Here is a 26,911-nt window from a genome sequence, read left to right as displayed (position 1 = left end):
GAGACGGATAAAAGGCTGGAGAAAACAGGGAGTGGTGTTTGTTTTTATTTATTTTATTTACATTTTTTTTCCTCATAATGGAGACTCACAGAAACTTCGTGCGCAGTCTATAAGCGAACTTCAAGAGTTACTCCTTGGGCAAGAGCACCGGTGCAGACCCTTGGGCCTGTACTGTTGCTGGAGTACATCAGTGACCTTAGAATCAGCCCCTCGGGTCCTCAGCTCCCCAGTGGTATGTTGGCTCTGGGACGTTTCTGCCTCCTCACGCCCAAGCCCTATTTCTTTTTTTTTCTTTTTTTTTTTTTTTTTTTGCTGTACGCGGGCCTCTCACTGTTGTGGCCTCTCCCCGTTGCAGAGCACAGGCTCCGGACGCACAGGCTCAGCGGCCATGGCTCACGGGCCCAGCCGCTCCGCGGCATGTGGGACCTTCCCGGACCGGGGCACGAACCCGTGTTCCCTGCATCGGCAGGCGGACTCTCAACCCCTGCACCACCAGGGAAGCCCGGGAAGCCCCCAAACCCTATTTCTGATCTCCCGATGGAGGTCCTACCCTTCCCTCTGCCTCTTTCTCTGCCAGGAAGTCAGGACAGAGGGGGTCTGAGTGAGACTGTACCGAGATGTGACTCAGCAAAAAGGCAATGCCCCGGGGATGATGGAGATGTTTCAATTTTTGCAGACTTGAATCGAGCATCTTTGACAACTAACTTGGAAAATTAGCTCACTGCCCCTACAGTTTGCTCTCAAAGATCCCGAGAATGTTTTAACCCATAATCTGAACTCCTATTAGATATTTTCACGGCTTGAACTGTAAGTACAGTGTACTTCGGATCTTTGCCCATATTTTGGGGGTCCCAGAGAGTGGATGGGAGGAATTTGATGTCCATTGAAACCCAGGTTGAATCAAAGTGTTGCCCCTTTCTTAGTGTGCCTTTGGAGAGGTCACCTTTAGTAGGAGAGAGCACCTTTAGGCAAAGGAGAAAGCACCTTCAGGAGGTGGTGAAGGAGTGAAGATGGCCCACGTCCTTCAAAAGAATCACCAAGAGAAGTTTCAAGTTCCTGGCTAAATTCTTGATCTAGGGGTCTGAATATGATCGTCCCTCTTTTGCTTAGAAAAACTCACTTAACAAAATAGCAATCTTTATTTAATGTAAGCATTCAATACGTGCCCTCACCTAGCTGAACTAGAATGAAGAGAAACCCAGTGATGCTGAAATGGTCTCAATTTAAATTCATGACAATAATCTCAAGTGCATATGCATAGCAATCTTACTATTTTTCTCAATCCCTTCACTTCTACTCTTTCATTCCTTCTCTTGTGTCTTCAAAATAGCAATACCTCAGCATACATTCTCACTCTCAGCTTTCTATCTCAGTAAGAAAACAGAAGCATTCACAGGAGAACATCTACAAGGTACCCATTTACAGGCATCTGAGTACTTTTATTCCTCCTGTTACTGTGGATGACCTATCCAAGATCCTAGCTAAGACCATCCCCTCTAACTGTGCACTAGATGCCATCCTTTATTGCTTACCCAAGAACATTCTTTCCAGCAGTTGTATACACATAAATGAATATACATGGACAAAATCAATTTATTAATTTTTCAGTTAATACTGTTTCTGTTTGGAGGCAGTTTTCTGTAAAAGAAAATTGAGCACAGTGTCAAGAATGTTCTCATATATATGTTCTCACTGCCCCTCTTCCACTATTTTCCCTTCTAATGACAAATTGTATTGGTATAATACATTTTATTACAATCGGTGAGCCAATTGTACTACTTTATTAATAATTAAATCCAGGGATACGTAAGTTTCATCCTAGCAAAATTTCTTTGATTGCCATTAAAGATTTCTTCAAAACTGGAGAGTAAAAGAAACTTGCAGCAAAAGCCCAAGAGGATCTGAGCATACATATTTAAAAACACTTCCAGGATAACTATTCTTAAACCTCTGGACCTCTCCCTTTATTTTCCCACTGGCTTCTCTCAGCCTGCACTTCAGATAATATCTATTGCCCTATACACTGCTCTCATTGCACCCAGAAAGTGTTAGTTCCACATGAAAGAGCAATGACTGCCGAAACTAGGTGAATCAGGAACAAATACACTGCAAATTCTGACATAGAGATATACAAGTGGAAATATAGAGAGACAGAAAAAAAAAAGAGACAAAAAGCAAGAGAAAGAGACAGAGAGAAACAAAGAAGGAAACAGTGAAAAAAAGTTTCAGAGAAAAATCAGACCAAAAAATCAAAAAAGAGAGCCAGACACCCTGAGAGATAGAAAGTGAGAAACAGACACAGATGTACAAGAAGGGGAAAAGTTTGAGAGAAAAACACAGGCTTAGGGATCAGAAATACACCTGGTAGCAGGAAGGAGGTGGGGAAAACAAAGCAGGCTGAAGGAAGGGAACTGAAGGGTGCAGGGAGTGGAAGATGGATGCTGGAGAAACAGCTACTGAAAAAAATTCTGCTCTGTGGGCAGAAAAGGGGATCCAAGTTTGTAGTTACCCAGGCCGATGGGTAACTATGGGCGTGGTGTCATCGTCGACCCCCACCGCCTTCCCTCCACCCCTGGCCTGCCTGGCCCGACATCCCGACATCCCTTCTCTATCGCATCCCAGGAAGCCTCACTGCACATAAAAGTAAGACTAGGTCTACGTGGGCACCTCGGCCCCGGTCTTGAGTAAGTGGCGAGGTGAGGAGGGTACAGAACCGGGGCCGAGGGCTGGGGTGGGATGGGTGGGATGGGGGGAGGCGCTTAGATAAGGCTGTGCTCCTCCTCAAGGGATCTTCTGTGACCCTGTGGGCTGCGTTCTTCTGCTTTCCATCCTCCGCAAGCCTGCCCTCAACCAATCCACGCATCCATTTGCCCGACGTCCCCTTTCCCCTCACTCTCTTGCCGGCTTTCTGGACTGGGATGGGTGTCATCCCCCCACTCCGTGTAGAAAGGGACAGGGCGGGGTGGGGGGCAGGTAGAGGAAATGAGTCAACAGGTGACTGTCCAGTCCCAGGCATTCTGAAAAATTGCCGCCCCAGGATGCCTGACAACCACGGAGCCAGCATATACACCGCTCCTTGCCTAGGGGCCTTCCAACCAACCAAAAGCATGTTGTACCTGGGGCCTTTCAATGCGTTGGCCTCTGTCATTTCTGCAAAAAGGAAGGACTCAGCACTCACCAGTGTGGACCCTTCGATAGCTCAGCTGGTAGAGCGGAGGACTACCAGCGGAGGACATAGTAGACCTGATACTATGTGGATATCCTTAGGTCGCTGGTTCGATTCCGGCTCGAAGGAGGTCCCCCTGATGCTCTTGCCCCGTCATGAAGCCCACCACTGCCTAGTGCAGCCTTGCCTCTACCCTGCAAATTGGCCCTTCCCCCTGCACTACAAGAGCATCCTCATTCTCACAGGAGAAAGCCGGCAAAGCCCTTCTGGAGCCACTTGTCCCTTTCCCAAAATCCAGAGACACATGCTTCATCAGCCAAAAACAGCCTTAGCAGACTGCCCCAACCAACCAGCCCCTTCAACCTCCCAAGTCCTTTAAACTCCTATTCACGCACCTCTCCTCGGGGAGAGAAGTGCCCGCTGTGCCACCACTGCTTTGCTCAACGTGGACAGATCCCTGACAAACGTGGCCACATAGGAGCTGCCCACCGTGAGCCCTGGAGGCCGACCAGCACACTGGCCATCACATAGGTCACGGACAACCAAGGCATACTTCTTGAAAACCCTCCCACTCAATTTCCCTTTCCTACTCTTCCTAGTCCTATGTTAGTCCATGGCCTCTCTCTTCTGTCTAGCCCAACCACAGTCTCTGTGTATCTCTGTCCATCCCTCTCTCCAACTGTCTCTCTCTCTCTCCCTCATTCTCGAACTCGTTCTCTCTTTCTGTGTCTCTCTTGAATTATCATAAATGTATAAACTTAGGGAGACAGAAACCCTTCACCATGTGCTTTATATACTGTGGGACAGGACTGCCACCCTGAGATTTGCCAAGCCGTTGCCAATTGTGCGCCTGCACCAAGAGCCTCTGGCATTGGCAGGAGCAAAAGACACCAGGGCTCTCAGGACAGGGGAGGAGGCTTGACATCACGATGAAAACTTCAGAGGCCCCATTCAGGTCTCCTGTCAGTCAGAGAACAAGGCCGAGGCCACGGGAAAACTTCCAGTTCCTCGAAACTTCACACCTGTTCTTGCTCAATTGTTCAAACCTTCCTAGGTTTGAGTTCCTTCTGCAAGAGCAAGGGTTGCTCACACTCTGTACAATTGTGGGAAAAACCCCTGTACCAATTCCCCTGCCACTTCTGATGGAGAGACAGAGAAATAGAGACTGAGATAAAGATAGAGACAGAGAGAGACCGAGGGAGAGCGACTGCAAGGGAGAGGGGGAGATGGGGAGAGGAAGGGAGTTTGTGAGCAAAAGGAAAAGCTGAGACCTGAGAGTAGGAAAAGGCCGGGGGTGGGGGGCAGATAATGGTGGCTGAAGGCAGGGAGCAGAAAGGGCCCGGGACTGGGGCTTGGTGGCCGGATGTGTGATCCTGGAGGGGCACAACAACTGTCCTCCTGACACAGGCCACTGGCCTGTGCCTTCTGACCAGCTGGCTGAATTAAGTGCTGGGCCGCTGAGGCTACAGCCTTCCACACCCTTCTCCCTCCACCGCCACTGAGCCGGGTTTTAGGGATGGTGCTGGTTGGGGGAGGTTTGTCAGGGCATGTGGGTGCAGAGAGGAAAGCCAAGGAGTGGCCCTTGCCCTTTTCTCTCCTGTGGGAGGGAAACTCCCGAAGGCTGGAGATACAGTTGGAAAGCACTGTCGGAGGAACAGTGATGGGAGCGTGGTTCTCTGCAGGCCCTGGGGCCCAGCCGCTGCCCTCCCCTGACCCTTGCGGCCACGAGCTCCTTTTTTGGTTCAGGTTCTGCCTCTGCATCCAGACTGCGTTTCCCGCATATCTTCATCTCCAGGTGTCCTCTGCAGCAGCAATCTTCCCTGCTGCCCCACTGTTGACCAAGAGGAGCTGAGCCTGGGGCTGTGGAGTTTCCAGGGTCCAGGGGGCAGTGCCACTGCTTTCCCTCAGGAGCCCTTCAGGAGGAACCTACTGCTCTGTGGCCACAAAGATTCCCCAGCCTCGAATGTCACCATCTGCAGAGACCAGTGGACAGGGACCAAAGAGAGATTCTAAGGCTTCCATTGGATGTGCCCATGCCCTCCACCCGCCATGGAAATTGGAGGTTCCCAGGTTTGGGGGAACTAGCTTTGGTGTTTGGGGGATATAACAGGGGTGGAGGGTGTGCCCGTGGTTGGGAGGTGGACTCTGGTGACTTGGACACACCCCGGTGAGCCCCGGCACGGCCACCTCCTCCTGTCTGGGGCCTCACAGCGGGCAGTAGGGGACCTCCGCAGACATGGCCCTCATCCTCGCAGGTGCAGACCTGCTGGTCTCCCGATCAGGGGTGGCGACACAGGCATCGGAGGGCAGGTGACTTGGATGTGGCTTGCCGTACTTCTGTGCGACCTGAGCTGGGTGGGTAAGCGAGTGGTGTCAGGTGGCAGGCACGCACCAGATGGGATCTGAAACGTTTGTCAAAGACGCGGAGCGGGGGCGAGAGGTCTGACCTGGACAACGGTGTGCTCTGCCTGTCCAGGAAGCCCACAGAATCTTGAGCTGCTTCAGGGAGCACCCGCCTCTGCCAGAGGAATCCGGGTCTGTGGGCAGAGAACGCGAGCCAAGTCCCCAGACAGGCCTAGCCCGATGTCCTTTCTCCATCACTTCCCAGGTGCCCTCACTGCGCGGAAAAGTAAAACTAGGTTTAGGTGGGCACCACGGCCCCTGTCTGGAGTGAGTGGCGAGCTGAGGGAGGTACAGAACTGGGAGCGGAATTTGGGATGGATGGAGGGCATGGGGGGAGGCACTTAGAGGCGGTGCTCCTCTTTGAGGAACGCTGAGGCTCCATTTCCTTGGTCTCCACCATTCCTGCAAAAAGAAAGGACCCAGTGCTTGTCAGTGGAGGTATGGGTGTGCACCCTTCGATAGCTCAGCTGGTAGAGCGGAGGACTGTAGACTGGATGACATGTGGACATCCTTAGGTCGCTGGTTCGATTCCGGCTCGAAGGAAGTGCTTTAGTCGTTTTTGCCCCATCATGAGGGCCACGCCCTCTGCTTCTGCCCTGCAAATTGGCCCTTCCCCTTGCACTACAAGGGCATTCTCATTCTCACCGGACAAAGCCAACAAAGCCCTTCCAGAACCACTTACCCTTTCTTCCTGAAGTCCACAGACATATGCCCCTCAGTCCACAACATCCCCTTGCTCCTGCCTTAGCAGACTGCCCCCACCAGCCAGCCCGTCAGCCTCCCAAGCCCTTAACACTTTTATTCTCGCACCTCTCCCCAGGGAGAGCAGCGCTCCCTCTGCCACCACCACTTTGCTCAACGTGGACAGATCCGACAAACATGTGGCCATACAGGAGCTGCCCACCGCGAGCCCTGGAGCCCAACAAGCACACGGGCCATCACACGGGTCATGGACAACCAAGGCATTCTTCTTGAAAACCCTCCCACTCAATTTCTCTTTCCTACTTTGCCTAGTCCTACGATGGTCCATGGCCTCTCTCTTCTGTCTAGCCCAACAAATGCAGTCTCTGTGTATCTCCATCCAACTCTCTCTCCAACTTCATCTCTCTCTCTCTCTCTCTCTCTCTCTCTCTCTCTCTCTCTCTCTCTCTCGCCCTCATCCTCGAGAGAGGGACAGAAGGTTCCCAGGTTTGGAGGAACTAGGTTTGATGTTTGGGGGATGTAACAGGGGTGGAGGGTGTGCCCGTGGTTGGGAGGTGGACTCTGGTGACTTGGACACACCCCGGTGAGCCCTGGCACGGCCACCTCCTCCTGTCTGGGGCCTCACAGCGGGCAGTAGGGGACCTCCGCAGACATGGCCCTCATCCTCGCAGGTGCAGACCTGCTGGTCTCCCGATCAGGGGTGGCGACACAGGCATCGGAGGGCAGGTGACTTGGATGTGGCTTGCCGTACTTCTGTGCGACCTGAGCTGGGTGGGTAAGCGAGTGGTGTCAGGTGGCAGGCACGCACCAGATGGGATCTGAAACGTTTGTCAAAGACGAGGAGCGAGGGCGAGAGGTCCGACCTGGACAACGGTGTGCTCTGCCTGTCCAGGAAGCCCACAGAATCTTGAGCTGCTTCAGGGAGCACCCGCCTCTGCCAGAGGAATCCGGGTCTGCGGGCAGAGAACGCAAGCCAAGTCCCCAGACGGGTCGCAGCGGGCCAGACGGCTGGGCACCTATGGGGACATCCTTTCTCCCTCACTTCCAGGAAGTCTCACTGCGCAGAAAAACGAGCCCAGCTCACGGTGGGCAACAGGGTCGGGTCGAGGTTAAATGCGGGGATGATGACGCCCCAGCACCAGGGGGCGTGTATGTGATTGGGTGGGGCGGGGGGGCGAGCTCAGAAACTCCTCGAGGGCCCTTCAGCGACCCTGCCTGCCTGATGGTGCATTCTTCTCTCCTGCTTCCCTCCGCAAGCCCGCCCCCACCCGACCCACTCATCCGTTTGGGTTTCACCAACGCCCCCCCTCCCTTCACCCTCTTACTGGCTTTCTGGCCAGCGAGGGCTGTCGTCCTGGTGTCTCCCTATAGAAAGAGCCCAGGGGAGAAAAAATGAGTCAACAGGTGGCGGCCCGGGCCCAGGCGTTCTGAAAATCGCCTCCCCGGGATGCCTGGCCACCACGGATCCCCGGCGTGTGCACGACTCCCTGCCAAGGGGCTTCCAACTAACCTAGGGCATATTGCACCCGGGGCCTTCCAGAGCCTTAGCCTCTGTCGTTTCCAGGAAAAACGAAGGACTCAGCACTTACTAGTGTGCACCCTTCGATAGCTCAGCTGGTAGAGCGGAGGACTGTAGGCCTGATACACGTGGAAATCCTTAGGTCGCTGGTTCGATTCCGGCTCGAAGGAAGTGCTCTGTTGCTTTTGCCCCGTCATGAAGGCCGCCACCACCCCCTGGCGCCCAGCCCTGCAAATTGGCCCTTGCAGCAGGTCAGCAGCAGAACTCAGCCAGGAAAACCCTTCCGGAGTCACCCTCACAGCCACCTGTGGGCTGTCGCCAAGGAACACACCTACTTCTTGAAATCTATTGACCCATGCCCTTCAACGCAAGACGGCCCAGCCCCCATTGCTCCTGCTTTAGTGGGCAGCCGCAGTTAGCCAGCCCCGACCCCCCACCTCCAAAGTCCTTTATAGTTTTATTCACCCACAGCTCTTGCTTTTGCTCCTTCTGCCCAGGACAGCACTGTCTCTATCTGATACCACAGCTTCTCTAATCATGGACAGATCCCTGTTAAACAGGTTGCCCCTGAGGAGCTGTTTACTGCAAGCCCTGTATGTCTGCAACCATACCGGCCACTAGGCGGGCCACGGATAACTCTGGCGTGCATCTGTGAAACTTTTCATGTCTTTTTATGTATATGTCTGTTTTCCTCAATGTTTTTTTCTTTTTCTGTTGGTATTTTTAATTTTATCTGAGAACTATAATTTTTAGAAACCCAGCTATGTAGTAAACTACCATGGTTGCCTTCTTAGCATGGTATTTGTAGGGATTTACCTTTTGAGAATGTATTTGCTAATCTTCACTACTTTGTAAATGACATTTGAGCCGAAATATGCAGCTGTTTGGTCCCTGTAGTTTAATGGGTAATTATTACTCCCAGTGTCTTATTTAGGTGGTCTGTCAATCTGACCTCTGGATTTTTTTCTGCTAAGAATCCTCAGGTTTATTTGTCTTGTTAATATTTCCCGGCGCTCATGTAGATTTTTGGCTATTTTATGAGCAATGATATCTCCTAGTCTGCTTATACTATTTAGCTCAGACAGGTGATCTATATGAAGACTCTATTGCTCTGTACCCACAAAGAGACCCCAGCCTTGATTGTCACCATATGCAGAAATTAACATAGTGAGACCAGTGATGGAATTGGGCCTTTCTTGGACATCCTGTAATTCTACCTCTTACACCATTATGTATTTACTAAGAATGTGTTCTTAGAATTATGAATGAAGGCATGTATGCATCAATAAGGGGACTAGTAAGTCCTGCATCCTCTTAGCTCATCAACCCAGGTCGTGTTGACTCAACAGAATTGCCCTCTTTAGGATTGGTATTCAGGTATGTTTTTTTCACAAACCATTTAATAAGCACCTAATACGTACCATGTATTGTGCTTGTGCCAGGGATGTAGAGGTTAAAATATAGGTCTTGCCCTGGAATATTTCTGACTGTAGGTTACCCAGAGATGGAAGCAGACAGTTATAATACAATGTGCTGAAAACTACAAATGAGGTAGATAGAATATTCCATGTAAATCTAAAACTAAAATCAATCTTAGGAAGTTTTAATTCAGGCTGGGGTGGAGGGCAAAATAGAAAATATGGAAGATCTCATGGGAGAGGCAATGCACTGTAGTCAGCTCAGTTTTAGAAGAGGAGTAAGTAGATCTGTGAAGAGGTGAGCGGAGCGGATCCAAAACAATTAGAAAAGAAACAGAAACCTGAAGAGTGTTGATTTTTTTGTGTAACTATATATGGTATCACTAGAGCATACAGAGAAATCCAGGACTAGCAGGAAATGAAGATACAAATAATTGTGCATGGAATTTTAACTTATCTCATCATATCCCTGATTTCCAGTTGCTGCTCACCTCAGAAGCAAGGGAGAGATTTCTCAACATCCCTTGTGAGTCTTTTTGGAGAAGACACCGTGGCTTTTTAACATGACATGTTTATTATTTTTCCAGAATGACCAGCAGAAGAAAGGTTCATAATGTCTTTGTACTTCCACAGTCACCTCCATTGCATCCAGTCCCACACCTACTGTCATTTTCTCTACACATACATTTTGCAACTACCTGGCTTGGATCAGCTGACAGAAGGCAGAGACATCGCTGATGCCAGGAGAGAAAAATCTTATGTTGTATAAGGGTTTACCTCCTTTCCAGATTTGTCAGGAATGGGGAATTGGGAAATTTCCGTTCAGGAGCTCTTGAAATTTTCTTCTCTCTTTCTCAAACCTCAACATCACTTCTATTTACCACCAAGGTAGCCTTTCTCAGAAAATCTTGCCTCTATGATGCCTGGATCAATAAAATCCTCTATGCAGGCCATACTCAGTGATAATTAAATAGTTATACATAGGCTATACATGAAAATGTTTACCTTTCAATAGTGAGATTAATTAGAAACCAAAGTATTTTCACCCTCCTCCATCTCTACACTCACGCTAATACAAGTAATCAAGAAGAAGTATGTGGTCCAAGACGGGTAAAATGACATTTGCATGTAAAATCCATAAGCAAGAAACATAAAACCTGGCTTCAAATGGAACAGTTTTTCAATCAGTAGTGGGTAAGGGAATGTGGATAAATATCACAGTCTTTTCAAGATGGAGAATGAGAAGTGTAATCCTTTCAAGGATTTTGCCTGCCAGTCCCATATTGTACACAGACTGAAATGTCTTGGGGCATTTTGTGGCAAAGTCCCTTTATTTAAATATCAGAGTACGCTCAAGCCAAAATCATTAAGTACATTGTAGATAAATAAAACTCTCTGAAAGAGGGGAGGGTGGGGTCCTTGAGGTTGGTAGCCACAAGATACAACAAGGTTACTCATCTTCCTCAGGATCAGAAGGCACCCCCTTTATTTTTACAAGGCAGAAGAACAGCGTCTGAGAAGCCACACCTGGGATGAAAGCCTAAAAAACAAGCAGTATCTTACTAGGCAAGCTCCTTGTTTTCCCATTGTTCCAACTTCACTGTCTCTCACTGTATGCCAGGTAATAGGGCAGGAATCCAAGTCACAAAGAGGGCAAATGAGTTCCTGCCTCTAGGCCCCACAGCACAACCCATTCTCAACCGGAGGTCAACACTGCCGTAGAAGATGGGTAGTGCTGCTCTTTTTACTGGTGGCTTTTTCTTCCTATCATCTTAGTATTTTACTAAAAATATTGGAGCCTCAGAAAGGATCACATTTGAAGTAACCAGCTTAATCAGTTCAATGCCCCCCATTCCCACCTCCACCCAAACGCTTTGATTCAGTCAAAATGTGCCACGTTTCCTGGGTTTACGAACACTGGACGGTAACAAGATGCTAGTTCTGCTTTGATCCCTCTGCCTCCCCTTTTATCAAACTCTTTCTCATTCTCTCTTACTCATTTCAGGATCATTTTTTATCATAATCTTTTCCTAGCTCCTCAAGTCTCAATTTTGTCCTCTTCCTCTTTGTCTCTTTGGTACTCCTTAATTACTTTCACCTTTCTGCCTATCATGCTATGCTGATATTATAATTTAATATCCTCTTTCGGAGTGAGCTCCTTGAAATCTGGGGAAATCTCATATTTATTTTGGTACCAACAGCACCTTGCGTTTCACAGTACCTTGCACAGGACAGACATCTAGCTCATGTTAAATTATTTACCAGCCTGAGGCATTTCACCATCAGCTCCAGAAAGATGAAGACTCTGATAAATAAGGACATCCTGGAGTAATGACTAAAGACCTGATTTATTGGAAGATAAAAAAAGGTCCATAATTCCTTCTAAGTAAGAACCAGAGGTGACAGATTCCATGTAAAGAGTCCAGGGTTTTCTGTGATGAAAATCAAATGAAGAAGATTCTGGGAATCACATAGTAAGATATTCAAACTAACCCTTATCACTGAGGAAATCTGAAATTTGAAACAATATATGAAAACATCTGCTTCGTGATACTGGAGAGAGAAAAAAGATGACAAGACTTAGTCAAAATATAAGAGAGGTAAAATCCAGAGTGATAATAACTAGAAAATCCACACATATATGAAAATGACTCATTTTATGAAAAAATCAGTATGAATTTTATAACAAAAGCAGACAAGAATATTAAGAGAAAGATTTATTACAGGTCAATCTCATTCATGAACATGGCTATAAAAATTCTAAACAGGGCTTCCTTGGTGGCGCAGTGGTTGAGAGTCTGCCTGCCGATGCAAGGGACACGGGTTTGTGCCCCGGTCCGGGAAGATCCCACATGCCGTGGAGCGGCTGGGCCCGTGAGCCATGGCTGCTGAGCCTGCGCGTCCGGAGCCTGTGCTCCACAACTGGAGAGGCCACAACAGTGAGAGGCCCGCGTACCGCCAAAAAAAAAAAAAAAAAATTCTAAACAAAACATTAGCAAATCAAATAAACCATATGTAAAACTTATTACATATCTGACAAAATTGGAGCTATTGCATGAAAGTAGCATTGATTTAACATTAAAAGAATCAGTGTACTTCACCATACTAACAGAACAAAGGAGAAAATAAGAAGACTATTTTAATAGATGAAGAAAATTCATTTAATAAAATTCAGTATCTCTCATGATAATGTTATTAATAAACCAGAAGGCGATTTGTTTGATAAAGTGCATTTACAAACAAAAGTCTCATTGTATGTTGCATCTAACAATGTGTTTAATGGTGAAATGGTGCTAGATTTCTGTCTGAGACTGAAACAAGATTAGAATGCCCTCAGTGAACGTGCAAGCCTCATGTTGAAGACCCTGGATCTCTAAGCCATTGCTGCAGCCCACGAGACTATAACATGAGTGAGAAATAAACATTCACTGTGTAAAGCCCCCCCCACCCCAAAAAAAGAAAAAAGAAATCTACAGCTGTATTACTAGAGATAATAGGTTATTTTAATACACTTGCAGTATCAAAGGTCAATATTCAAAGATTACGTATATTTCTATATGCCATCATCAACTAGAATAGTTAGAATATTAAATTTTCAAAAGATTACCTTTGTAATAGCATCAAACAATGAAATATCTAGAAACATATCTTTAAAAACATGCAAAATCTCAAGGCACAAAATACAAAATATTATTGGAGAATTAAAGAAAAGTTACATAAATGGAAAGACAGTTCATTTATAGACTAAACAACTCAATATTGTAAAAATATCAAATCTCCTCAAAATAATCTATGATCTTAAAAATCTAATCAAAATTCCATAATTGGGCAGGGAAACTTGATAAGACAATTCTAAAGCATATAAGGGCATGCAAAGTGTCAAAACAGCTAATATACTCTTAGAAAGGACAAATAGAGAGGACTTAAATATACCAGGTACCAAGAAACTTTATAAAGACACAACAGTTTAGTTAGGATGGTAATGATATAGGACAGGCAAATATACCAACTGAACAGTGCAGTCTAGAAATAGACCCAAACTTGGCCACTGATTTGTGACAAAGATTACACTGCAAGGGAGATAACTGTCTTTTCAATAAATAATAATGGATCATTTAGCTACTACAATGGAGGGAAAGGAATCTTGATTCAAATCACATATTGCATACAACACTGATGAATTATAAATCTAACTGTAAGTTGTAAATCTAATTATGAAATGTAAAACAGTAAAACATCTTTAAAAAAACACGAGAGAATACCCTGATGACCTTGAGTTAGGCAAACATTTCTTAAACAAGACACAAACAAATGTAGAGGGATAAAATTGATAAATTGGGCTACATTAAAATTAAGATCTTCTCATTTAAAAAATCCCATTAAATGAGTAAAGAGGCCTGCCACAGAGTGGGAGAATGTACTTGTATATCCAGCAAAAGATTTACATCCCAAATATATAAAGAATGCCTACAAATTAATAAGAAAACCAACTGACAACCATCTCAAATGCTTTTTCTTGCATCAGTTTTCAAAGCAATGTCATTCCTGCTACTTCAAGAATTTTTTTGTTTGTTTGATTTTTTTTTTGCGGTACGCGGGCCTCTCACTGTTGTGGCTTCTCCCGTTGCGGAGCACAGGCTGCGGACGCGCATGCTCAGCGGCCACGGCTCACGGGCTCACGGGCCCACGGGCCCAGCCGCTCCGCGACATGTGGGATCTTCCTGGACCGGGGCACGAATCCGTGTCCCCTGCATCGGCAGGCGGACTCTCAACCACTGCGCCACCAGGGAAACCCTGGTTTTTAATTTTATCGGAGTATAGTTGATTTACAATGTTGTTTAGTTTCAGGTGCACAGCAAAGTGATTCAGTTATACACATATTCATTCTTTTTCAGATTCTTTACCCGTATAGGTTATTTACAGAATGTTGAGTAGAGTTCCCTGTGTTATACAGTAGTCCCTGTTGGTTGTCTATTTTATATATAGTAGTGTGTTACTTCGACTATTTTTTGAGGAGCTTTTATTCCATCTAGGAAAATGAGTTCTCCAAAAACTTAGCAGATAAAATATTTAAGTTCCAAAGGTTAAAATTTAAGCCTTAAAAAATCCTATAGTTTTTAATGTGAAATATTTAGATTCTTTAGAAAAATAACTTTTAATATCTGAAGAAAAGGATGTTAAAATCAATTATTTTTAAACATAGATGAATGCTCATATAAAAAATGTGTTTTTCTTTATCATCTTCTGCTTCAGAGAAACACAAACTATTTCACTATCTTTAATCAACTCTCAAATTACTGGTGTCTCAAAACTTGAAATTACATGAACTGCATTTCTCAACTATCATGGGGCCAAAGGCATTTAGATTTCACGTATTAAAGAGCTACCTTATAACTCTCAATGGTTTGAAAAGCCAATAACACATAAGTAAGTGTGTGAAGATAGGTAGTGCTGGCTGCAGGCAGAATCAGAGGCAAATACTATCAGAAGGAGGGCACCCCAGCTTAGGTCCTCAGTGTTTCCACAGATAAAGATAAACCAGAAAAGAAGTCTTACTCAAAAATCACCAACACACAGGAACAAAGCAGCAGGAAAAAATTCTTAAACTCAGTAGGCCCTCGGATATTGGAGTTTTCAGCTAAACAACACAAAATCACTAAATAGAAAATGTTCAAAGAAATAAAAGATAAGGGTCATATAAATAAATAAGCAATATGAAACTATAAAAATGACCATGCAGATTTGCAAAAGAAAAAACCTATAGCCTTTAAAATGAAAAATATAACTATTAAAATAAAACCCGCAATGAATGATTTAATTAGTGAATTACACATACCAAGAGAGAATTAGTAAATGTAAATAAATATCTGAAGATGTTACCCAGAATTTAACAGACACAAGGAGATGAAAACTATATAAGAAATGGTGTCCTAAAGAAGAAAACAGAATGAAGAAGAGAGGATACTTGAAGGGATAATAGGTGATGAATTCAGAGAACTGATGAGAGTTGAATTCCAAATACAGGAAGCACAATGTTGACCATGCAGGAATTAAAAGAAAAAAATTCTAAACATAGATACATTATTGTGAAACTCTAGCATATCAGTGACAAAGAGAAGATTATATATGCAACCAGAGTAAAAGACATTACCTACAAAGAGTAACAAGATGATAGCTGACTTTCCAACACGTATTAATTGAAGACTGAAGACAGTGTTGAGAGGAAATAACTCTTAATTATGTATGCATAAAGAATATCAAGAATGGGGTGAAATAGGCATTTTCTGATAAATAAAAACTGAGAGGGTTAATGACCAACAGATTTTTATTAAAGGAACATCTAAAAGATGTACAGAAAATGAGCCTGGAAAGAGAGACTGAGATACAAGAAGGAAAGATCAACAAAGAAATTGGTAAATATGGGCATAAATATGGTAGATTGAACACATGCATCCATATTTTCTCCCTCCCAAAACTCCACTAAATCTATAGCATGGGAAAGGAAACAAAGCAACAACATTTTGGAAGATAAAAAGCAGATAATTTAGTAGTAACTGGCATGGAAAGACTGATGGAAAAAGATTATTTCTATTCAAGCAGTGAGAAAAAACAAGAATCAGCTTGATATATTCCATAGAGTCCCTCTATATTTTTGGAAGTGGAGTGAATGGAAGGCTAAATTAAGAAGAATTGAAAAATATTTAAGAAGCAGTTGAATTCTAGATACTTCTTTACTACCCAGGCTGACTGTTGTCCCTCTCCCACTCCAACAGGAGACTGGATGATTTGTTTCTGGCACAGGTAAAAGAGAGGGTCTCTTGATTGCCAAAGATAGGAATACTGTACAGAAAGTAGGGGATTAAATAAATGTATATGTACTGGTTGCTGAGTTGCCTACTTAGCTCCCACACGTTCGGCAGCTAGACAGGAAGCTGAAGAAGTTTCTTTTTGTTATCTGACAAGTCCAAAATGAAAGATCTGAAGATACTGGCATTGGTGTTTCCTAAAAAACAAGCCAGTCATGTCGCCGCAGAGTGAAGTCCAGATTCAAGTATCATCCATGCACTCAGAACTTCCAAACAGCTACTTAGTCTCCCTCTCTTTAATATAAACATTTAACCAAGGATCAGCTAATTGCTGGGGGAAATCATCTAATGTGATTTTTTTTGTCTGAAACAAATAGAAAAGGGTAACTTGGAGGAAACAGTGACCACATAGGAAAGACATCATCTTATTTTTCTAAAAAATGTCATTAATGTTTTCAGTGACAGTATGTTGCAGACATGGGGCAAAAAGTGATGTTGCCAGAAAACCCCAAAACCAAACAAACAAAAAACCCACTCGGGGGGCGGGGGGAGGCATAAATCAGGAGCTTGGGATAAACATACACACACTACTATATATAAGATAGATAACCAACAAGGACCTACTGTATAGCACAGGGAACTCTACTCAGTATTCTGTAATAACCTATATGAGAAAAGAATCTAAAAAAGAATATATGGGGCTTCCCTGGTGGCGCAGTGGTTGAGAGTCTGCCTGCCGATGCAGGGGACACGGATTTGTGCCCCGGTCTGGGAAGATCCCACATGCCGCGGAGCGGCTGGGCCCGTGAGCCATGGCCGCTGAGCCTGCGCGTCCGGAGCCTGTGCTCCGCAACGGGAGAGGCCACAGCAGTGAGAGGCCCGCGTACCGCGAAAAAAAAAAAAGAATATATGTATATGTATAACTGAATCACTTTGCTATACATCTGAAACTAACACAACATTGTGAATCAACTATACTCCAATAAAATTAAAATATTAAAAAACCCCCAAAACCCAAAACCTCACTCGGAAATAAGAACTCTTAGGAATTAAAAAATACGATAGCAGGAATTTTTAATATATGTCATAACGTAGAGAAAAAGCAAGCTCCCAGAAAGTAAAGCAAATGATTACTAATAGAAAATAGGAAAGAATAGTTAAAAAACATTTGAGGATCAATTTAAAAAGTTGTATTTCTAATCAATAAAAGAGAGAGAGAGAGAAAAAAAATGGAGAAAAATAATTCCTGAAAGTTTGTCAGATTTTGAGGGGATTCGTTTCTTGATGCTGTTGTTTGATGTACAAAGTTTATAATTTTGATGAAGTCCAATATACCTACTTTTGTTTTGATGCTTATATTTTTGGTGTCATATCTGAGAATCTATTGCCAAATCCAAAGTCATGAAAATTTACCCCTATGTTTTCTGTTAACAATTTTATAGTTTTAACTCTTACATTTGGATCTTTTATCCATTCTGAGTTCATTTTGTACGTGTTGTGAGATGGGTTCAACTTTATTCTTTTGCATGTGAATATCCAATTGTTCTGGCACCATTTGTTGAAAAGACTATTCCTTTCCCATTGAATGGTCTTGGCACTCTTGTTGAAAATCAATTGATCATAGATATATGGGTCCATTTCTGAACTCTCAGTTCTATTTCATTGACCTATATGCCTATCCTTATGTCAATACCATATTATCTTGATTACTGTAGCTTTGTAGAAGATTTTAAAATTGAGAAATGTTAATCCTCCAACTTTATTTTTATTTTTCAATACTGTTTTGGCTACTAGGGGTCTCTTGCAATTCCATAAGAATTTTAGAATCAGCATGTACGTTTCTGCAAAAAATGCAGTTGGGATTTTGGTAAGGATTGCACTGAATCTGTAGATTGCTTTGGTTAGTAATGTCATCTTAATGGTATTAAGTCTTCCAGTTCATGAACATGGGGTGTCTTTCCATTTATTTAGGGCTTCTTTAATTTCTTTGAACAACCTTTTGTAGTTTTTAGTGTACAAGTTCTATATCTCCTTGGTTAAATTTATTTCTAAGTATTTTATTCTTTCTGATGCTATTGTAAATGGTGGAATTATTTTCTTAATTTAACTTTTGGATTGTTTATTGTTAATGTTCAGAAATACAAATGATTTTTGTATGTTGATCTTGTTTCCACCAACATTTCTGAATTGATCCGTTTGCTTCAATAGTTTTTTAAGGCAGGTGGATTCTTTAGGATTTTCTAGATATAAAAATCATAAAATCTCCTAGTAGAGACAGTTTTACTTCTTCCTTTCCAATTTGGATGCATTATATTGCACCGTATGGTATGGCATAGTATCACATTGTATCATTTCATTTTGTTTTGTTCCATTTTGCTTTATTCCATTCCATTCCATTCTATTTGCCTGAATTGCCTAGCTAGAACTTCCAGTACAATGTTGAATAGAAGTGGTGAAGTGGTTGTCCTCTTTTGTTCCTGAATTTAGGGAGAAAGTTTTTAGCATTTCACCATTAAAATTGATATTAGCTGCAGATTTTTCATAGATGTCTTTTATCATATTAAGGAAATTCCCTTCTGTTCCTAGTTTGTTGAGTATTTTCATCATGAAAGGATATCAAATTTGTCTAATGCTTTTTCTTTATCAGTTGGGATGATCATGTGTTCCCCCCCTTATATTTTATTAACATGGCATATTATATTGCTTTTCATATGTTGAACCACCCTTGCATTCTTGGGGTACATCCCAGTTGGTTTTAGTGTATGCTGATGGATTAAGTTTACTAGTATTTTGCTGAGGATTTTTGCATTTGCATTCATAAGGTATAGTGGTGTATCATTTTCTTTTCTTAGGATATCTTTGTCTGGATTTGATATGAGGATAACACTGGCCTCATAGAATGAGTTTGGAAGCATTCCCTCCACTACTTTTTGGAACAGTTTGAGAAGAATTGGTGTTAATTTTTATTTAAATGTTCAGTAGAACTCACCAATGAAGCCATCTGATCCTGAATTTTTGTTTGATAGGTTTTTGATTACTGATTTCATCTCTTTATTTGGTATATATCTGTTCAGATTTTCTATTCTTTTTTTTTGAGAAAGTTTTGAGTCAGTTTTGATAGTTTATGTGTTTCTAGAAATTTGTTCATTTCATCTAGGTTATCTAATTTGTTGGTGTGCAGTAGTTCATAGTATTCCTTTACAATCCATTTCATTTCTGTAAGGTCGGTAGTAAAACTCCACTTTTAATTCCTGATTTTAGTAATCTGAGTTTTCTTTCTTTTTCTCTTTGTCAGTCAAGCTAAAGATTTGTTACTTTTGTTCATCTTTTCAAAAACCAACATTTGATTTTGTTGATTCTATTTTTTAAAATTCTCTTTTTCATTATCTCTACTCTAATCTTTATTATTTCCTTCCATCTGCTTGCTTGGTGTTTAGTTTGCTCTCCTTTTTTCTTAAAACTTTTCTTCTTAAACTTTTTTCTTCAACCTTAAGATTGAAGGCTAGGTTATTGATTTGAGAGCTTTTTAATGTATGCATTTATAGCTTTAAATTTCCTTCTGAACATTGCTTTTGCTGCATCCTGTAAGTTTTGGTATGTCGTGCCTTTGTTTTCATTGATCTCTAAGTATTTTCTAATTTCCCTTGTGATCGCTAATTTGATAAATTGGTTGCTTAAAACTGTGTGGTTTGATTTCCACATATTTGTGAATTTTTTCCTTCTGTTACTGATTTGTAGTTTCGTTCCATGGTGATCAGAAAAGACATTTGTATAATTTCAATACTTTAATTTTACTGTGACTAGTTTTGTGGCCTAGTGTCTATCTTGGAGAATGTTCCATGTGTACTTCTGAGGAATGTGTATTCTGTTGCTGTTGGATAGAATGTCCTATGTATGTCTGTTAGGTCCAGTTAGCTTACAGTGTTGAAGTCTTCTATTTCCTTGTTTATCTTTTGTCTAGCTGTTCTATCCATTATTTAGAGTGAGGTGTTGAAGTCTCCAACTGTTATTGTAGGACAGTCCAAATCTTTTTTTTTTTTTTTTTGCGGTAGGCTGGTCTCTCACTGCTGTGGCCTCTCCCGTTGCGGAGCACAGGCTCCGGACGCGCAGGCTCAGCAGCCATGGCTCACAGGCCTAGCCGCTCCGCGGCATATGGGATCTTCCCGGACCGGGGCACGAACCCGTGTCCCCTGCATCGGCAGGCAGACTCTCAACCGCTGCACCACCAGGGAAGCCCTCAAATCTTTTTTTTAATTAAAAAAATTAGTTGTTGGTTTTCTTATGAACAAGTTTTAAAAGTTCTTAATATAGTCTAAAGTCCTTTATTAAATATGTGATTTTAATATATTTTTCCCAGGCGATGACTTGTTTTTGCATTGTCTTAACAGTATTTGAGAAAGAAAACTTGTAATTTTTATAAAGTTCAATTTATCAATTTTTATTTTATGGACTGTGCTTTTGATTTAGTTTCCATGAAATCTGCCTAAATCAAAGTCACAGAGATTATATCTTATTTTGTATTTTTAGAAGTTTAAAATTTTTAGTTTTACATTTAAGTTTATGATTCATTTTGACAATTTTTATATATGGTCTAAGGTTTAAAGTCCATTTTATCATATGAATATCCAAATGTTCTTGCAATATTTGTTGAAAAGACTATACTTTTTCCACTGAATTTTCTCTTCCCCTTATTGAAAATCAAGTTGCCATAAATATGTGGGTCACTTTCTGCACACTCTATTCTGTTTCATAGATATTTGTCTACCTTTTCACTTAACATTTCTCTCATATATTTTATCTCTTAGTTCTATGTTCTAGAAGATAGGCTTCAGCCAATCCTGAAGTGACTGTTTCCTCTAAGGTCACTTGTCCTATTTTATCCTTCTCTTTCACATTGTGGTTATACTCAAGACCAGGTGATATATGGGTGTGAGTTAACATGTATGAATTAAAGACTATGGAATAAGTATTTCCTGTTCATATTTTAGATTTACATTGCAGTTCTCTGTTCGTTTTAATTCAATTTTATGTGCTATTTTTTTTTCTCCTGGAAGTTCCTTTTATATAAAATTTGGTAATGGCACTCTGTCTTGTTTTCCTATGTTGTTAGTTACTTACCCTTTTAAAAAATGAAAAGGGAAGAAAACAAGGTAGAGAAAAAGTAATCTTTATTTTATGGAATTTTGTAATAATGAAAAAGATAGGCTTCTGTACTCAATATATTATTCTAATCCTATCTCTCCATTCTGAACTGTGATTCTGTGTGAATAGATGTGTTTCTTTTTTTTTTTTTTTTTTTTAATAGATGTGTTTCTATATTGCCTCCGCTACTTTTGGATCAAAAAGCAAGTTGTTACTGAGAGGTTTGAATTCCACTTGGAGTTGAAGTTCATTATAGTTTTACATTTCCTGGCTCTGAGTAGCCCACATGATATTTGACATTCCCCAGGGTTTGGCTGGCTAATTTTGTGGAAATGAAGTTGCCATCATTAGGGAAATATTTCTGACATTCATTAATTTCTAACTGCTGACATCTTGTATTTCTAAAAACTTTGAGTTTTTTAAAACAAGATACCTGATTGTCACTACATATTTCTGAAGCTTTTTCATTACGAAAAATTTCAAATATACTAAAAATAGAATGGTATAATGAATAATGGTGTAACCAACTCATAGTTCCATGAATTTCCAAATCATGGCCAGGCTAATTTTATCTATACATCCACTCATTTTATTTTGAAGCAAATCCCAGGTATGGTATCATTTTGCTATAAATTATTTTTACTTACAAAATGATCATTAAATTTCTCATACAATGTCTACCACAATAGGAATTTTACTGACGAGGAACACTAAAGTCAAAGTGATATCAAACAATGATTAATATAGAAGTATAATTTAAGAATGTTGCAATCCCATCATTCAACAGAGTTATCAAGCTAGCAGTCTCCTTAGTTAAAATATTTTCCTCTGTTCTCCATGTAATGACAGGGAAGCTTTTCCAGGGTATCTTAAGAGCAAGAAATAAGGTGCAGAACAGTGTAAGAAAGTCACAGGTAAATAACTAAGCATTTTGACATTTGCTTACATACACACAAAATAACACTGGAAGGATGTGCAAAAAAATAGTGAAAATGGTTAATTAGGGAAGGGATATGGGGTGGATGGGGAGGAGGAGGACTAGGACTCTAAAAATCTATATATTGTTGTATTTTTAGAGTCATTTTAGTATGTTTTATATTTTTAAAGTAAATATAATGCCTTCTAAAATGAACTATTTCATGCAAAAACTAAGATATTCCTATGATCAAGTCAGTTTGAAAGTATTATAAGCTGCATACAAAAACCATTGTCAATGGGACAGATGGCTATGCAATGTTCTAAAATTTACAAATTTTTAAAATTTTTTTAAAAAATACTTTATAGTTTAAGCTTTATGGTTCAATTAAATTTTAAAAACGTGTATGTCTTAAAGTGTGCTTTACTAGCACTCAGACTTCATGGGTCTCTCTTCACTTAGACCTCTCCTCCCTGTAGCTCAACAAACAAGAGCCTCATTTTCTAGTTTATTTTTGTTCGGCTTAGCTCAGCCAGGTCTACCTGTCTGTGCTCCCACTCCTTCCTCAGAATCTAAAGTGATGAAACTTCTCATGCCTCATTCATTCTTCCAGTTAGGTATTTTCTTTTCTCTAAAAAGGAGTATGTCCAGAAGAATGGAATTCAGTCAAACTGAGTCTTGGGGGATCTCTGTATAATCGACCCTCCATATTCATGGGTTCTGCATCCAGGGATTCAACCAAACGTGGATTTAAAATAGTCAGGAAAAAAATTCCAGAAAGTTCCAAAAAGCAGAACTTGAATTTGCTGCATCAACAACTATTTACATAGCATTTACATTGTATTAGTTATCATAAGTAATCTAGAAATGATTTAAAGTACAATTGACCCTTGAACAACACAGGTCTCAACTGCACGGGTCCACTTACATGTGGATTTTTTTCAATAAATATACTACCTGTATTTTCATTTTACATATCTTTAAATTAAGAAGGTATGCGGAAAAGTTTCTTTTCTCTTAGAGATCGCAATATGTGGAATCAAAAGAAATCAGAAGGATTTGAATCCTGATTCTAAACAAACTGTTTCAGCTTTCTGCCCTTGGATGAGTGATTTATCAATTCCTTTGTTTTTGAGGCAGAAATAGCAGTGGGTTTTCAACTGCACAGAGGTTGGCACCCCTAACTCTCCCTCTCACATTGTTCAAGAGTCAACTCTATATGGGAGATGTGTGTAGGTTATATTCAAACACTATGCCATCCTATACAAGGGACTTCAGCCTCCATAGATTTTTTTGGCTATCCCTGAGGGGTCCTGGAACCATCCAATTCAGATACCAAGAGACAATACTATTCTTCTTCCTCTCAGCTCAAGACTTAACTGGTGTTCATCTCACAAGACCAGCTGCTCCTCAAGTCTGGGGGATCAGAGCAGTTTAGTTCACATACCATTTATTGAGCACCTAATGTGTGCCAGGAACTGTGACTGGTGTTTGATATTATACCAAAATACAGTTCCTGCCCTAAGAGTTCAGAGTCTGGCATGAGACACACATGAGAAAGCAGAGTTCCAGTTAGGTATTGAGACTGAGGTCAGCAGAACCTGCCATGGTTCAAGTTGGAGAGTGGGCAGCGGGCAGGGATGAGGGGAGTGGGTAGGGGAAGCTTCTCAGAAAAGAAGTTGATATGTGCCAGAGTAAACTGAGTTTCAGAATATGAATAGGAGTTAGTCAAGTCTTTAGTCAGGGACATAATGTAGACACAAGTGGGAAAATGTGAACAATGGTACAGAATTCTGAATAGTGTTTTGGGTGTACCACATACACTATTACTAGAAGATAAGGTCCAAGGCTGGGAGAAGCTGTAGAAGCTAGAGCAGGGAACCTTCTCCTATCTTATCCCACCCTTGGGGCTACTATCGCTTCCCAAACCAGAAGTCAGGAGAGGGATTCCCAATATCAGTGTAAGTCTTCAGGGAGAAGAAACAATATCTATATTCCTTGGGATATAAATGTTTCCCTTGAGTGACATACAGGAGGAAGATGGATCACGGCTATGGTCTTCCACAGCTGGTCTAACTCCATCCTTTCTCTCATTCCCACTGTATTGCCCAGTACTTTTGCAGCTGCTGGTCTGGGGTAGGTGACAGATGAAGGCAGAAGAATTCCCACTCATCCCTTGTTGAATAGAGGGTCAGCTTCCTTTTCCGATTTATCTGGCATGGAATCTGGGAAATTTCTGTTGAATTGCAAATCTCCCTTGGGTCTTTGAGGAATTATTTTCTCTCTTTCTTATGGTTTTATCTCCTCACCATTTGGGTTTCTTTTCTCTAGCAGGCACTGTGGCTAGCTGGGCTCCTAATGTCTGGTTCAGTAAACCATCATTTTGGGGCATCTCCAAGCAGATCAAAAAGAAAGTTCATGAATAATAGCATTTAATGTGGCTTTCTAATTTGCACTGTATTATAAAAGTGAATTAAAGACATAACCACTCATTTTGTCATTGGATTGTGTCTCTTTCATTTGTCCAACTTTCTACATTTTTATATCTCTTGTCTTCATTCATCTTTTTAGCAAAATTGGGATTGGAATGAGGACCTTTAATATCAAAAAATTATGAATACCAACTATTGTTGTACCTACCAAGAACTAGACTTTGTGTTATGTTTTATCTACCTCATTGTATATTTTAAAGGGAACGGGGGTTTCCATTTGTGGTGACCCTGGAACCTTGGACAAATATTTATTTATTTATTTATTCAGTCATTCAACAAAGGTCTTTTAAGCATCTTTGTTGGATACTGTGATACACTAATATATGCTAAGATGAACAAGCAATGATTCCTAACCTCAGGCAACTTTGACCTTAGAGGGGAAGATTAAGAGACAAATAATAATTCAAAAGTAGGGGATGATAGGGGGTTTACAAAATAACGTTGGAGGTCATGTGCAAATTGATTTACCCTGTCTGGTATTTTCTTGCTAGAGAAGTTTTCAGAAGCTATCATTCACTAAACAGGAATTAATTCCATGTTAAAGTATGTTTGTATATATAGAGACAATATTAAAAAAAAAAAAGAAAGTATGGACAGCACCTCAAAAAATTGGTGCAAAATTGGAAAACTGAGCATTAACGTGCAACGACATGGCCATAAAGCTTCAGTGATCACTGGAAATAGTAATGCTTTTGTCTGGTTCCATTAGTAATACACACAAACACATAATATTTCTATCCTGAAAAATTTCTGAGTGAGAACTAAAGGAATGGAAGGATCAGTCATTTGAGAGGGAAAACGAATTCTTCTCGAGTGATCTAGAAGTGTTCCCCAGAGGGCAGATGAAGTATTGCCTTAAAAGCTACCTAATTTCATGGAGCATAAAAACCTGAAGTGAATCCCAGACACTGGCCAAAGAGAGGAATTCATATAACAGTTTATAGCATTTCTGGAAGGAATCATCGCCAAATTTTAGTAATAAAACGTGTTAAACCATCTATTTTCAAAATTATTTTATTGTGGGAAATTACTTTGGACTCAATTTAATTCAGTAAAAATTTATTGAGTACCATGTTCTGGGAACTAAGTTGGTATGCAGAGATACAAATACATGATCCCCGCCATCAAGGAACTCACAGACTCTTTTGGGTGAGACAGAGAGGATAGGGGAGATAGGGATGTCTCTCACTCTCTCTCTCTCTCTCTCTCTGACTGTGGGTCAAAAATGTAATAAGATTATTGTAAAATTTTAAAGTGGGTCGAACAAGATGGCATTTTACTAATAAAGCACAAGAGCAAATATTAGGTAAGTGAATGTGATTAGGAATAGAAATATCACAATAAAAATTGTACTAGGGGGCTTCCCTGGTGGCGCAGTGGTTGAGAGTCCGCCTGCCGATGCAGGGGACATGGGTTCGTGCCCCGGTCTGGGAGATCCCACGTGCCGCGGAGTGGCTGGGCCCGTGAGCCATGGCCGCTGAGCCTGCGTGTCCGGAGCCTGTGCTCTGCAATGGGAGAGACCACAACAGTGAGAGGCCCGCATACCACAAAAAAAAAAAAAAAAAAAATTGTACTAGGGAGCAATCTGTGAGTGTATTTTTTTCAGTCTTATTTTATACATTTCTGTGCCATAAATTTTTTTTTACTCTTCACTTTAATCTCAGCAGTACTTGGCACAGATAATCTTGGCTTCTTATTTAAATTAGTCTTATTCTTTGATTTCCCTGGGACCACACTTGCCTGATTTTGTCTCTACATTTCCAATTGCTCTTTGTGTGTGTGTGTGCTTTGTTTTATTTTTGTTTCGTTTTGCAGGTGTATCCTCTTTAATAAAGCCATTAAATATTAGCTAAGGTGTCAAGGAAAAAAAGATTCTTTCCAGAGATCACAAAATAAGAGGAGGCTGAAAATAAGAATGTGTTCCAAACACATAGAACAGAGGCTGGTACTTAGAAGGCACCCAAGAAAGTTGACTTTGCACTGTGTCAGTTTATCTAAGCTAGAACTACATTATCGAGAATTTTCTTTTCTCTATGGATCTAAATTTTCTGTATGGATGTGGTGAAATTTGTAGTGAGATTTGGAAGGTGGAAATGTCACACATAGCAGCCACAGTGTTCTGAAGGTTGGCATAGGATGCCAGGCTCTGTTGCAGCTTTGCACTTTTTGATGCTGGTCTGCTGGTTCACTTGTTGGCATGGGGCTTCAGTTGGACCCACAACCCCTCTGGCACAAATGAATCTCCTCCTTCAGCTCCTCCAACTCCTAGGCCAAGTACATGGGTATCTCCATAATGAAGGGAGCAAGCTTCTCCTGCAGGTCTCCCGCATCAACAAGGTTGGAGACA

The 26,911-nt window shown here is 41.6% G+C and overlaps 3 non-coding genes across 3 annotated transcripts; all 3 read left to right on the top strand.

Annotated features, from left to right (window-relative positions):
- Nucleotides 1–3,188: 3,188 nt before the first annotated feature.
- TRNAG-ACC lies at nucleotides 3,189–3,295 on the top strand. The gene is made up of 2 exons: nucleotides 3,189–3,225; nucleotides 3,260–3,295. It is a non-coding gene; the product is annotated as a tRNA-Gly (tRNA).
- A 2,726-nt stretch (nucleotides 3,296–6,021) lies between these two features.
- On the top strand, nucleotides 6,022–6,112 carry TRNAY-GUA. Its single transcript is given in 2 exon segments — nucleotides 6,022–6,058; nucleotides 6,077–6,112. It is a non-coding gene; the product is annotated as a tRNA-Tyr (tRNA).
- Nucleotides 6,113–7,870: 1,758 nt separating this feature from the next.
- Nucleotides 7,871–7,960, top strand: TRNAY-GUA. The gene is given in 2 exon segments: nucleotides 7,871–7,907; nucleotides 7,925–7,960. It is a non-coding gene; the product is annotated as a tRNA-Tyr (tRNA).
- Nucleotides 7,961–26,911: the final 18,951 nt, after the last annotated feature.

The sequence above is a fragment of the Phocoena sinus genome, chromosome 2, assembly GCF_008692025.1.
Source record: "Phocoena sinus isolate mPhoSin1 chromosome 2, mPhoSin1.pri, whole genome shotgun sequence".
Classification (NCBI taxonomy): domain Eukaryota; kingdom Metazoa; phylum Chordata; class Mammalia; order Artiodactyla; family Phocoenidae; genus Phocoena; species Phocoena sinus.
The sequence above is the reverse complement of the archived record's forward strand: the minus strand, read 5'-3'. Positions and strand labels throughout refer to the sequence as shown.